The sequence below is a fragment of the Loxodonta africana genome, chromosome 6 (assembly GCF_030014295.1).
Source record: "Loxodonta africana isolate mLoxAfr1 chromosome 6, mLoxAfr1.hap2, whole genome shotgun sequence".
NCBI lineage: Eukaryota > Metazoa > Chordata > Mammalia > Proboscidea > Elephantidae > Loxodonta > Loxodonta africana.
The window spans coordinates 56,338,313-56,350,200 of NC_087347.1; the positions used below are offsets into that span (position 1 = coordinate 56,338,313).

The 11,888-nt window shown below is 39.9% G+C and overlaps 1 protein-coding gene across 4 annotated transcripts in view; it reads right to left on the reverse strand.

Moving 5' to 3' along the window:
- INPP1 (inositol polyphosphate-1-phosphatase) overlaps positions 1 to 10,148 on the reverse strand; it is a 29,389-nt gene extending 19,241 nt beyond the window's left edge. The window contains exons 1-2 of one of the 4 annotated variants that reach the window (XM_010602710.3): positions 10,038 to 10,148; positions 9,379 to 9,434 (exon numbers count right to left, since the gene is read on the reverse strand). The gene's annotated coding sequence lies outside the window, so the exon portion shown is untranslated. Of the gene's footprint in view, positions 1 to 9,378; positions 9,435 to 9,679; positions 9,750 to 9,799; positions 9,984 to 10,037 lie in introns of those variants that run through there. The other 3 variants (XM_003406166.4, XM_023542736.2, XM_023542740.2) reach the window with 3 other exon arrangements.
- Positions 10,149 to 11,888: the final 1,740 nt, after the last annotated feature.

Genomic DNA, 11,888 nt, shown 5'->3' on the forward strand with positions numbered 1-11,888 from the left:
TCCATTTAGCTCACACGGCTGTTGTAGGGGAAACACAGACTTCATTCCCATTCCCTTTGTTTTATGTAGTAGTTTAAATATTGGAGAATGCTCTGGCAGAAGGCACAGGGGAAGAGAAGGAGGCCCACACAAAGTTGGGGGAGTAGCTCAATTTGTTCAACTCCTGGGGCAACCAGGGGTGGCTAGTGTGCACCTTACTAATGGTATCCTCCCCTGATATCCATATGGATGTTCACCTGCCCACCTGGCTACCTAGGCCCAAGGGAAAATATACTACGAATAGTACTAGTGATTTGAGATACTACTTTTACTTAATTGTCTTTCCAGTGTATAAACCTTGTTCAGCTTTCAGATACCTGAAACATTTCTTGGAATCCATTAAGTATTACAGTACGGGACTCCCTGCATCTTTTTGGCATTATTTTGATCTGTGTGGTACTGCTATTGCCACTTCATACACCCTGATTGAGTTTAGCCTTTAAATAGCTGATTTCTCACTACTTGTCCATTTACACCGTAACCAAAAAAAAAAAAAAAAAAACCAAACCCAGTGCCATCGAGTTGATTCCGACTCATAGCAACCCTATAAGTCAGAATCAACTCGATGGCACTGGGTTGCTCTGGACAAACTGTACTTTTGCATATGCTTTTTCCTCTGGTTAACATGCTCTTCCTCCTGTGTTCTCTACCAAATGCCTACTCACACTCTCAGAACAAGGGCAAGCAACCTGAAGAGCCACTGCATAAAAGAGGATATCCAAACAGCCAATAAACATATGGGAAGACATGCTACTTCATTAGTAATCAGAAAAATGCAACTTAAAACCAGAATAGGATACTACTACATACCCAGTGGAATAACTAAAATTAAAAAGATTGGAAATTTCAAGTTTTGGTAGGACATGTAGCAATGAGAACTTGAAAAAAATAACAATAACATTTTTATTCTGCTTTTAGTGAAAGTTTAGACAGCAAATTAGGTTCCCATTTGACAATTTCTATACAAATTGTTCAGTGATATTAGTTACGTTTTTCACAATGTGTGGACATTCTCTTTAATTGCATTCTGGTTGTTCGGTTTCAGGACTGTAGTTTCCCTGCCCCCTTATCTTCTCATCTTTACTTTAGAGTAAATGTTGACTATTTGGCCTCAGATAGATGGTTTTTTAGTAGAGCACTGTACTTACAGGTAATTGCGTGCCACTCTGTTATTTTGAGAAAAGGTGAACTCAGGGGATAGTTTCGGTTCAATGTTTAAAGAGTATCTTAGGGCAATAGTCTCGGGGAGTCCTCTGGTCTCAACTGGTCCAGTAAGCCTTTTTTAAGAATTAGAGTTTCGTTCTACATTTTTCTCCCATTCTATCCAAGACCATCATTATGACCCTGGTCAGAACCGTCAGTAGTGGTAGCCAGGCACTATCTAGTTCTGGTCTCAGGGTAGATGAGGCCATGGCTCATGTAGGCTATTAGCCCTGAGCCTTGTTTCTTCTCTGAGACTTTGGTTTCCTTCTCATTTTTTTGCTCCTGATGAGTAGAGACCAGTAGTTTTATATTAGATGGCTGCTCACAAGCTTTTAAGACCCCAGACACTACTCACTTCACTAGGATGCAGAACATGGCACTTTGTGAACTATATTATGCCAATTGACAGAGTTGTCCCATGAGACTAAGGGCCTAAGCCTTCCAACTTAGAAAAATAATCTTGAAAGGTGTTTGGGGTTGTGTCTGAAAAGTATCTGTAACTGCATCTTCCAAGAATACACGGGCCTGCAGACATATATCTGTACTTACATGTACATATAGATACTTCTATCTGTGCACATATATGTATACACCCATACCTACCCATATACCTATATGCCTATACACATACACATGTGGCCATATACTTGTTTTTTGGTCATTGCTGGTGTGCAGTGGGAACTCTTACAGACTGCTGGCATGAGTCAAGATTGGTACAACCACTTTGGAAAACTATTTGTCACTAAAGTTAAATATAAGTCCCTAGCAATCCAGCAATTTCAACTGTAGATGTATACCTAACAGAAATTCATGCATGTATGCACCAAAAGACAGGTATGAGCAGCATTATTTTGTAATAACCAAGCATTCAAAATAATCCAAACAACCATCAATAATAAAATGGAATAAATCATAGCATATTCACACAACAAAATACTATACAGCAGTGAAAATGAATGAGCTGCTACAGGCGATAGCATGAATGCATCTCACAAAACATACAATTAAATGAAAGAAGTCAGACACAAAAGATACATACTGTGCAATTTAATTTATATGAAGTTTAAAAGGAGCCAAAACTAACTTACAGTGTTAGAAGTCGATGGTTACTTTTGAGAAAGAGGTGGTACCCGTGAGGGGGGAATAAGGCCTACTTTCAACTGAAAGGTTGGCAGTTGAGTCCACCCAGAGTCACCTTAGAAGAAAGGCCTGGCAATTTACTTTTGAAAAATCAATCATTGAAAACCCTATGGAGCACAGTTCTACTCTGATACACATGGGGTCTCAATGAGTTAGAATCGACTTGACAGCAACTGGTCGGTTTAACTGCTATTGTTCTTGACCTGAGTGATGGTTACATGGAGTGGGCTGACTTTGTGAAAATTCGTCAAGCTATAAACTTAGGATTTGTATACTTTTCTGAATGTATGTTTAATTCAACAGTCTTTTTTTTTAATGTGTATATGTGTGTGAGAGAGAGAATCAATTCAAGTGTTAGCTCCTCCAGGAGCCGTTATTGGCCCCCTTCCCTATCTTAGGCAACTGGACCATGGGAAAACAGAGGCGAGCAAAGTCTCTATCCTAGCTCTCCAACACACTGTATGTTGGCTTACTTGTCTATGCTCTGTCTGGCGTGAGATTTAAGCACGTGTAGCTTTTTCTGACTCTTAGCTTATACCTCAGAGGTGTTCAATAAATGTTGGCTGATGAATTATCTCTTAGCTTTGTAAATACAGCTTCGTCCTTGTCATACTGTTTATTACACTTGGATTTTATCAGAATTACCCAGGTGCCTTTAGGTGCATGGGTCTGTATTTATTTATATAAAAGTCTACATATATCCTGTATTCATTTACAAAAATAAATCAAAGCTGTAGCTGGATGATTAGCAACTGAACCACATTTTTTGAGTGCAAAATCAGAATCTGTGTTTATACTTCATCTAGAGGTGACCTATCCTTGACTACATTAATTTAGATGATTAAGTTACCAAAAATAGTAAGTTTAATTTAGTTTTGTCAGAAAAGACATTAAACACAGAGACATGAATACCCACTTAACTGTGACATTTCTCCCCCCAACACGTGGCATTTCTAAGCAGGTCATTCCTATCTCACCCTAGTTCTACTGAGGATACTAACGTACCACTTTAGCCCATATTTTTGCTCATGGATGGTGCTCAAAGCAATAGGTCACAAAATACTGTTCTCAAATACTGTTCTAGTAGCTTATAAATGGGAGCTTGTGCTAAGGAAGTGCTTTCCAAATTAGTCAGATAGAGAATTAATTGGGATACTTTTTAAAAGTATAGATTTTTGGCTGGAAACTCTGATTCAGTAGATCTGGCTTGAGGGCAAGGCATGTTCTCCAGGTGATTTTTATCTGGAAATTTAAGGAAACATTATGTGCAATAGTCAACTCTGGCCCTTACTGGTTACTTAGGACCACAACAGGGAAACCCATCATTACTGTGTCTGAGAATGACAGTCTTCTTAGGGTAAGAGTCAGTTTTCTATTGCCTTTATTATAACAAAAATGAAATACTGGAGATGTGCAAGTTGATTTACATAACAAGTATTCCACATTAGCATAATACTTGAGTAAAGCACAGATTTTGAAGAATTTCCAGAACTCACTGGAAAATTATGAAAAATATTCCATTTAGAAATGCTTTAAAATTTGATAGTGACCCTTCTTACCCTTTTTTCCACAGTTAGGACCATTTTTATTAAATGAAACTTTATTCACATAGCTATTTTTCTATCTGCTGTTTTCTAACGATAGGCTTAAACTTTTGTATGCTAAGAGCTGTTTTTAGAATTGTTGTGTAGCAAATAAAACCTGAAATTGGATTGAATATAAAAAATACAAACAGATTCAGTATAACCATCTTAACTGTAGGAAAGAAGAAATAGCAGAAAAACATATAAGATGTATATCTTGTAGAAAGAATCTTATGCAGTGGAATATTACGTACAGTTTTGATAACTGTTAATCAGAATTTAAGAGTCATATTAATTCTCGAATCCATTTTGAACATTTCCTTTTAAGTGTAACATTTTTCAGTCATTAAAGGAAAATTTCCAGGTAAATTTATCTTTCCTTCTGAAATCTTATAATACTTACTGTAGGCACCAACTCATTTAACACTTGCCTTTTATTGTACATATGGGCTGCATTGGTGTGTGGTAGAAAAAGCCCTTGTTTAGGCCACAGGAGAGCTGGTTTTTAGGCTCTGTTATACCACTAACCTGGAAACCCTGGTGGCGTAGTGGTTAAGTGCTACGGCTGCTAACCAAAGGGTCGGCAGTTCAAATCTGCCAGGCGCTCCTTGGAAACTCTATGGGGCAATTCTACTCTGTCCTACAGGGTCACTATGAGTCGGAATCGACTTGACAGCACTTTTTTTTTTTTTTTATACCATTAACTGGAGCCCTGGTGGGACAGTGGTTAAGAGCTCGGCTGCTAACCAAAAAGTCGGCAGTTCAAATCTGCCAGCTGCTCTATGGAAACCCTATGGGGTAGTTCTAATCTGTCCTATAGGGTTGCTATGAGCCGGTATCAACTCAGTGGTACCTAACAACAACATATTATTAACCAACCAGATGTGTAAGTTTGACCAATTGACTTCAGCTCTCAAGGACTTGTTTTCCTTATTTTTATAAAAATAAAAAAGGAAAGAAAAAGGGCAAGAGGCTGGATAAGATGACTCTATGGTCTGTTCCAGTTCAAAACTTCCTGTTTTTTTTTTTTTTAATCTATTTTCTATATAAAAGAGGTTAGGGGTGTGCATGAAAATTACGTTGAAAGGAGAGCACTAGACTATCTGTCTTGAAGTTGATTTTGCAAACACTGGTTTTTTAATACTTAGATTTTAATACGTAGCAGTTTTTAATCACTTAGATACAGAGGTTTGGATATGGGTGGAGGGGTTAATGGACGTTATCAGGAAGGAGTAAAGCTTCCCACTGAAGCCACTCCTTGGGATACCATGATTCTCTCTCCAGCAGACTATAAGTTTCTTGACAGTGGAATACACATTTTTTTTCCATCTCCCCATGACAGGCAATAGGAGTTCTATAAGTTATTTGACGGATTTTCATTCCATTAGAGATAAACATATTTAAAAGGATTTTCTTGCACCAAAATTAATCTGTAAAGGATTACTCATTTTGCAAATTTAGGGTTATAATGTTAGAAAACATGATGTAGGTCTAAAACTATATTCAAAAACATTCCTTACAGAGCTCTCTGCAAGATGCTTATTAATACTTATTTCTGGAATAATAAATAATAGTTGCTAGTTGCCACTGAGTCAGTTCCTACTCATGGTGACCCCATGTATGGAAAGTTGAACTGTGTTTCTTAGCATTTTCAAGGCTGTGACCTTTTAGAAGCACATTGCCAGGCCTGTCTTCCAAGGAGACTCTGGATGGGTTCGAACAACCAACCATTTGGCTACTAGTTGAGTGCTTACCCATTTGTGCCTCCCAGGACTCCTAATAAATAAATTACACGACCTAAAATATATTCCCTGAATGTTACAGTAAAAATCAGAGGTCATAAAATGTATCATTTTGTCAGATCAGGTTTAGCAACAAATTTTAGCATTCTATTTATTCCACTTTTTAGGATCAAATGTTGATTTTTAACATATATTTATAAAAAAAAAAAAGTGATACAAAATACTGGATGTAATATCTGCCTTCAAAGGAACATGAACTGATAAAGGAGTATTTATCTATAGTACCTTTTACCTGAAAAGTTCAAAGTACTAAAAGGCTAGGAATGGCTCATTAAAGCTACACCGATATAAAAATACTAAATGCTCTGGTATTCTTGTTGAGCCTGAAACCACAGATAAATGTTCCAGCTGGTTAGTATTTATCTGTGTGATCTTATTACCTATATTTTCCCCCATTCTTTGCTATTCATGAGGCTTAAAGTCGGGCATATCTTTAAAACAGACCTTATTATTCCCAGATCAAACTGGGATTATATGTGATTCTCGCAAATTCCCAGGAATTAACTACAGAGGTTTTCTAGCATTTGGAAGATCAAATCCTCATTTAAAAAGCTATTGGTAATGAAAACTATAGCATAGCTTTAACTAAGTTAGGTCTTCCGTATGCAATATCAAAATAGCTTTCTTCAGTCATTTGAAGGCACAGTGGTTAGGAGCTACGGCTGCTAACCAAAAAAGTCAGCAGTTCGACTCCATCAGCTGCTCCCTCGAAACCCCATGAGGCAGTTCTACTCTGTCCTATACAGTCGCTATGCATCGGTTTAATTTTGGTAGTAATTATAACTCATGTTAACATCAAGGGAAACCTATCACTGTCACTCTGTGCAGAAAAGGGCAAGTTTACTTGTTGGATTCCCAGCCAATGCATCTAATGCATCTAACGACATTGACACATCTAACATCTGTCAATGGAGGCCTGCACCTTGCTATGATGCCGAACAGGTTTCAGTAGAGTTTCCAGACTAAGATAGATGAGGAAGCCCTGGCGATCTACTTCCAAAATTAGCCAGTGAAAACCCTCTGGATCACAGTGGTCCGATCCGCAACTGATCATGGGGATGGGGCAGGACTGCAGCACTTAGTTTCGTTGACCTTGGGGTCACCATGAGTTGGGGGACACTAGACAGCAACTAGCAACGAGTATCTATTGGCAAAGTTAACAAGTATTTAATTTACAACTGGGTAATCAGTTTAGGAGATTTCTAACAGTCACGTGATTAAAAAGAAAAATAAGCAAGCAAACGAAAATCAAAAAGGGAAGGGATAGGGAAGAGAAATATACTCCGATACTTTCCGTTGTGGTAATTCATCTTAACAAATTCTTTTACACATGCTTAGTACTCCATTTTGTTCATTTGTTTTATCTATATAATTGACCATGTTTTATGCCCAAGTAAAGTTGTTTTTTCTTTTCTGGATAGGGTTGGAGAGTCATTTTAATAAAAGCTACAAATAAGTTATTCAAATTTGCATACTTGCTTCCCTACATTTAATCAGGAACATGGAAGAGGCAACAAAGATTTATAATCTGTCATATGAAGGAGAAATTATCAGGCACAACGTTTTGCCGTGGATCACTACCTGTCACAGTACGCTGCTTTAAAAATCCATTAATAAAATGCTCTATAACATTAAAAAACAGTTGTCGTCAAGTCGACCCCAACTCACAGTGACCCTATGTGTGTAAGAGTAGAACTGTGCTCCATAGGGTTTTCAATGGTTAATTTTTTGGAAGTAGATTGCCAGGGCTTTCTTCCAAGGTATCTCTGGGTGAACTCAAACCTCCAGTCTTACGGTTAGCAGAGTGTGTTACCTGTCTGCGCCACCTGGGTATCAAAGAACTTGAATTAACACTGCATACCACATAAAAGAAACTAAACATGTAAAAACACATTTGCTAAGTTCAACCATCAGAAGGCTTGACTACTAAAGGACATAAAAGTTTCAGATTTCCTAAACAGGTAACATCATCATGTTAGTAATATCATTTAAGAACATTTTATGTACAGGAATCCTAATAGATTATGTCGGCTATTTATTCCAGCAATAGTTATTCCCCACCTGTTTCCCAAACATGCCTATTTTTTTAGTCTGCCCTCCATGTTTTTTTCTTTTTTAGTAGTTTTGTCTATTTTAAGTATCTTATTTCCCTTAGATCTTCTGACTCCGGAAGCCCCACACTGCAACTTTGGAATCTTTTTAAACCACTATTATCCCACACTTGCCTACCACTTTTTACAATCAGACAGGTTTGGTAAACACTACACTAATCATGGGAGGTGGGAACAAAAGGCTGTCAACTCAGCTTTATTTCTAAACTCTAAACCAAGCAAAAACATCTGCATAGGCAGTTTTATTTGTTTCATTACAAATTAAAAGTATTTTAACAAGACATTTAAAAGGACTCACAACTAGAAAAAGTTCTCCTACATATCATCCTCACCTCTAATGAACAGAGTTTTGCTTTTAGTCACTTTATATGACATACTTATCCTTCAGGCAATTTATCTACAGAATGAAACAGAGTAAGACATTTTCTAATTGTTATTAAAGACAGAAATAAATGAGGAATCACAAAAAACATGCATTACACTGATAACTTTTATTTCACAAGCCATACATGGTAAATGAGAAACTACGTTTTCATTTCTTCAGATCTATCACAAATATAGCTATAATTTAAATTTGTAAGAAGACATTTCACATTAAATGGCATGAATCTAACTAAGCAAGCTGTAGTCTAGTACAAAAGCTTGAAATGATTGCTTATTCTAAGCAAAAAGTAAAGTGTAACTATGCATCTTGTGCAATCCTCTTCATGGTGAACTAACTTCAAAAAAAAAAAGTAGTGTAAAAATCCACAAAATCTTAAAAATAAAGTAGATGCTAAATAAAAATACATATAGCTGTGTCCAAAAAATTCACACTTTCATTGCCTTTATTTTTTCTTTTATTCCCTATTTTAAGGTAAAAATGAGGTCATGTAGATAATTTATCAGTCAATAGTAGTTCAGTGAATTGTTTTCATCATTAGACCATTATCAGGCTGAGCAGCAGGGCTGATTCCTTATTAAATCTTTGTTTTTAAACCTAAAAACCATGCAAAAATGGACCAAAAATGTTTTATTCAACATGCGGGATGCACTTAAGTGGTCTTTCCACACAGCCTTCAAGTGAACTTTTGAAGTTCCCTTGAAGTGAACATCACTCACACAGTGGACAACACTCTGCTTATTCAATGCCTTAAAATTAGCTTTAAAACTAGAACTCCCCAAAGTATACACCTTGATTGTTTATAAGTGTTTTCCCTGGATGTATTAATTTAGGGATTTTCTTCCATGCTCTTTGTATATAACTACACATGACTAGGTCAAGCTCATATTAATTTTTTTCCCCCACCTATTACTCTGGCCACACCAACTAATTACTCATGTCTCACAAAACTGCATTTCAAAATGCAGGGAAGTAAAGACTTCTAAATATAGTCCCATCATGTTTATTTTATACGCCTCTAGTAGATCACTAGCTGCAGCCAGCAGTTTATGGACTCTTAGAAGCATCTCTCAAAGCAAACCCCGCAGCCAAGGGGCGCTGACAGCTACGCCACATACCTGTTGAACCTGGGCCACCGCTCTCGACAACTGTCAGCTTCTTCGACCAGGAAATGCTATTGATAGATCAAAAAAAAAAAAAAATTGTTTCCGAATCTTTTCTTCCCACCTCCAATTTCTATCGGGACGCTTCTGCAGAGCCGCGGGAACCCAGGACCCGCGAGCTCCTCCGCCCGGCTGGTTGTAGCAGCGATGCCGAGCCTGGCAGGGCCGGCAGGGGTGGCAGCCTCGCTGCAGCGGACAGAGGTCACCCCAGGCCGGGGCGGAGAGCACGGAGCCCTGCCGGCCTAGATTCACTCACCTACCCTCGGGAGGGGCTATGGGGCGCGTGCTGCTCACAAGCCCAGGCCCCAGTTCTAAAGAGGAGCCGGGCGGTGGCGGGGTGGGGGTGGGGGAGCGCGTAAGGAGGAAAACGTATTACCTAAGCCGGGGATGCGGGGGCGCGGAGCGGAGAACTGGCTGCAGCCTTTCCCTTAAGAAACGGAAGAGGCGGAGGAGGAGAGAGGGAGGAGGGGGAGGGAAATGCGGAGGCTGAGGTTGCCGCGGCGCTGGAGGCTAGGAAGGGAGCGCCGGGCGTCTGGTCGCCGGCTCAGCCTGAAGACGAGGGGCGGGAGGACGCGGCGGTCACCGGAGGGAAGGCGCAGCTGAGCGCGACGCACCGCTCCTCGCTGGGCCCTGGATCGCAGACCTCAGCATCCGCCAGGCCACCGCCCCCTTGTGTCCCCTGGGCCGCGGCGTGGAAGCGCACGGTGGCTTCTCGAGCTCCCCGGGCTGCCGAGTGTACCCCACGCCCGCTGGAGCCCGGCGCCTGCGACGTCACAAGTGGGGCTGGTGATTCAGAGGGGAGTGCCAGGAAGAAAAGGGCTCCAGGGTCACCTAATCCGCTGTTTTTGTTCTTGTAAAAAAAAAAAAAATCGCGTTTTAAAATCTTCCTCCTCCGTTCTTCCGGACTCTTGGGGGATTAAGAGTTTGATGGACGGGTTGACCCCTGGGAAGATGGACTTGCTCCCAGTGGCAATGGGTCCCATTGTTATAATAGATTGTCAAATATGCTGGGTGTTCTTCAAACCATAGCAGTCTCGCTGGGCACTTGTCTTACAGTGTGTGAGTCTACGGCCACTTTGAGAGCCCAGGTAGGGGATTCCTCTCTCCTCAACTCTTTAAGCTTTGGTGCTCAAAGATGGTTTTGAATGGTAGGTGGGGATAGGGATGGATGGGGAGGGAGTGGAAATAAAAAAGAACAACATAAAGCTTTTGAGTAGAAGGCGCCAGTATGCTGAATGCTGTTACCGATTGCACTGGACCGTCTAAAGCAGAGCTTCCCACCTGCTTTCACTTCCTGGCGCAGATAGGAAATGATAATGTCTGCAAGATCCAACACTGGAGACAAATAGAAAAAGCTGCTTGGGTAGGAGGTGACTGGGCCCTTCCACCTGGAGGACTGAGAAGACCAATAGGTCTGCTTATCTGTAACTCATTCCATGGCATGTAACCCAAAATCTCTCTTTTAAATTTCTAACTGGCAGGTTTTCTTATCTACGTTTTCCCCAAACTACCCAAGACTGACTCCCTGAGTTGTCAGAGTTGTCAACATCTGGTCCTCAGAACAGTGAGGGACCACCAAGAGGCAGCAGCCTGGGGCAGTAGTCATGAGCTGTCATGCTCCCAGAGAATACCACTTAGAACCGCTTTTCCCAAGTGAACTCATCTTTCTGCTTCCAGTCTGTTCTTGTGGTCCCTAACTTGAAACTCAACTTCTCTTCCAGGTTCCCATTCACCAATAAAGCCTGTTGATTCTACCTTCTCTCAGATTCATCTTTTAAGTCCATCCCCTTTTTCCCATTCCCGTTGCTACTGTTTATTAATTAGTCCCAAATTGTGCCTATGATGACAAAATGAAGAAATAGTTTAAATATGATATTTAGAAGTTAGGAGGAAAATACCAGAAAAAAATCATTAAAAGCTGAAAGAATTTGCCTCTAGGGAGCAGGAATTTGGGGAGGGGAAGGGTGGAGCAGAGGATTACTCTTTTTGTGAACTTTGTACTATCATTAGAATCCAGTTCATTTTCCACTTTGCTACACTAGGGATCATCCTAAACCATACATCTTAATGGGATTTTTGCTTGCTTGGAAGCCTTCATTGGCTCCTGATCTCTGGTAGTATAAAGAGCAAACTCCTGAGCATGACTTTCAAGGCCCATTTTTATCCCTCTGCCTCTCAGTCCTGATCCTCACATTTTACACCACATCTGACCACACCACATTTGCTCTCCTAAATGTACCAACCAGTTTCATACCTTTGTGCCTTTATACATGTCATTGCTTTTGCCTGAAGTATCCTGTCACTGCTGTAATGATAGGTCATGGCTCTGTGCTAAGTATTTTATGTGTTTTATAGCAGTTAGTTCTCACATCAACCCTATGGTAGGTACTACTATTATCTCCATTTTGTAAAGAAGAAAACAGACTTAGGTTAATTAATTTACTCAAATATGTAGTAGGTGGTGA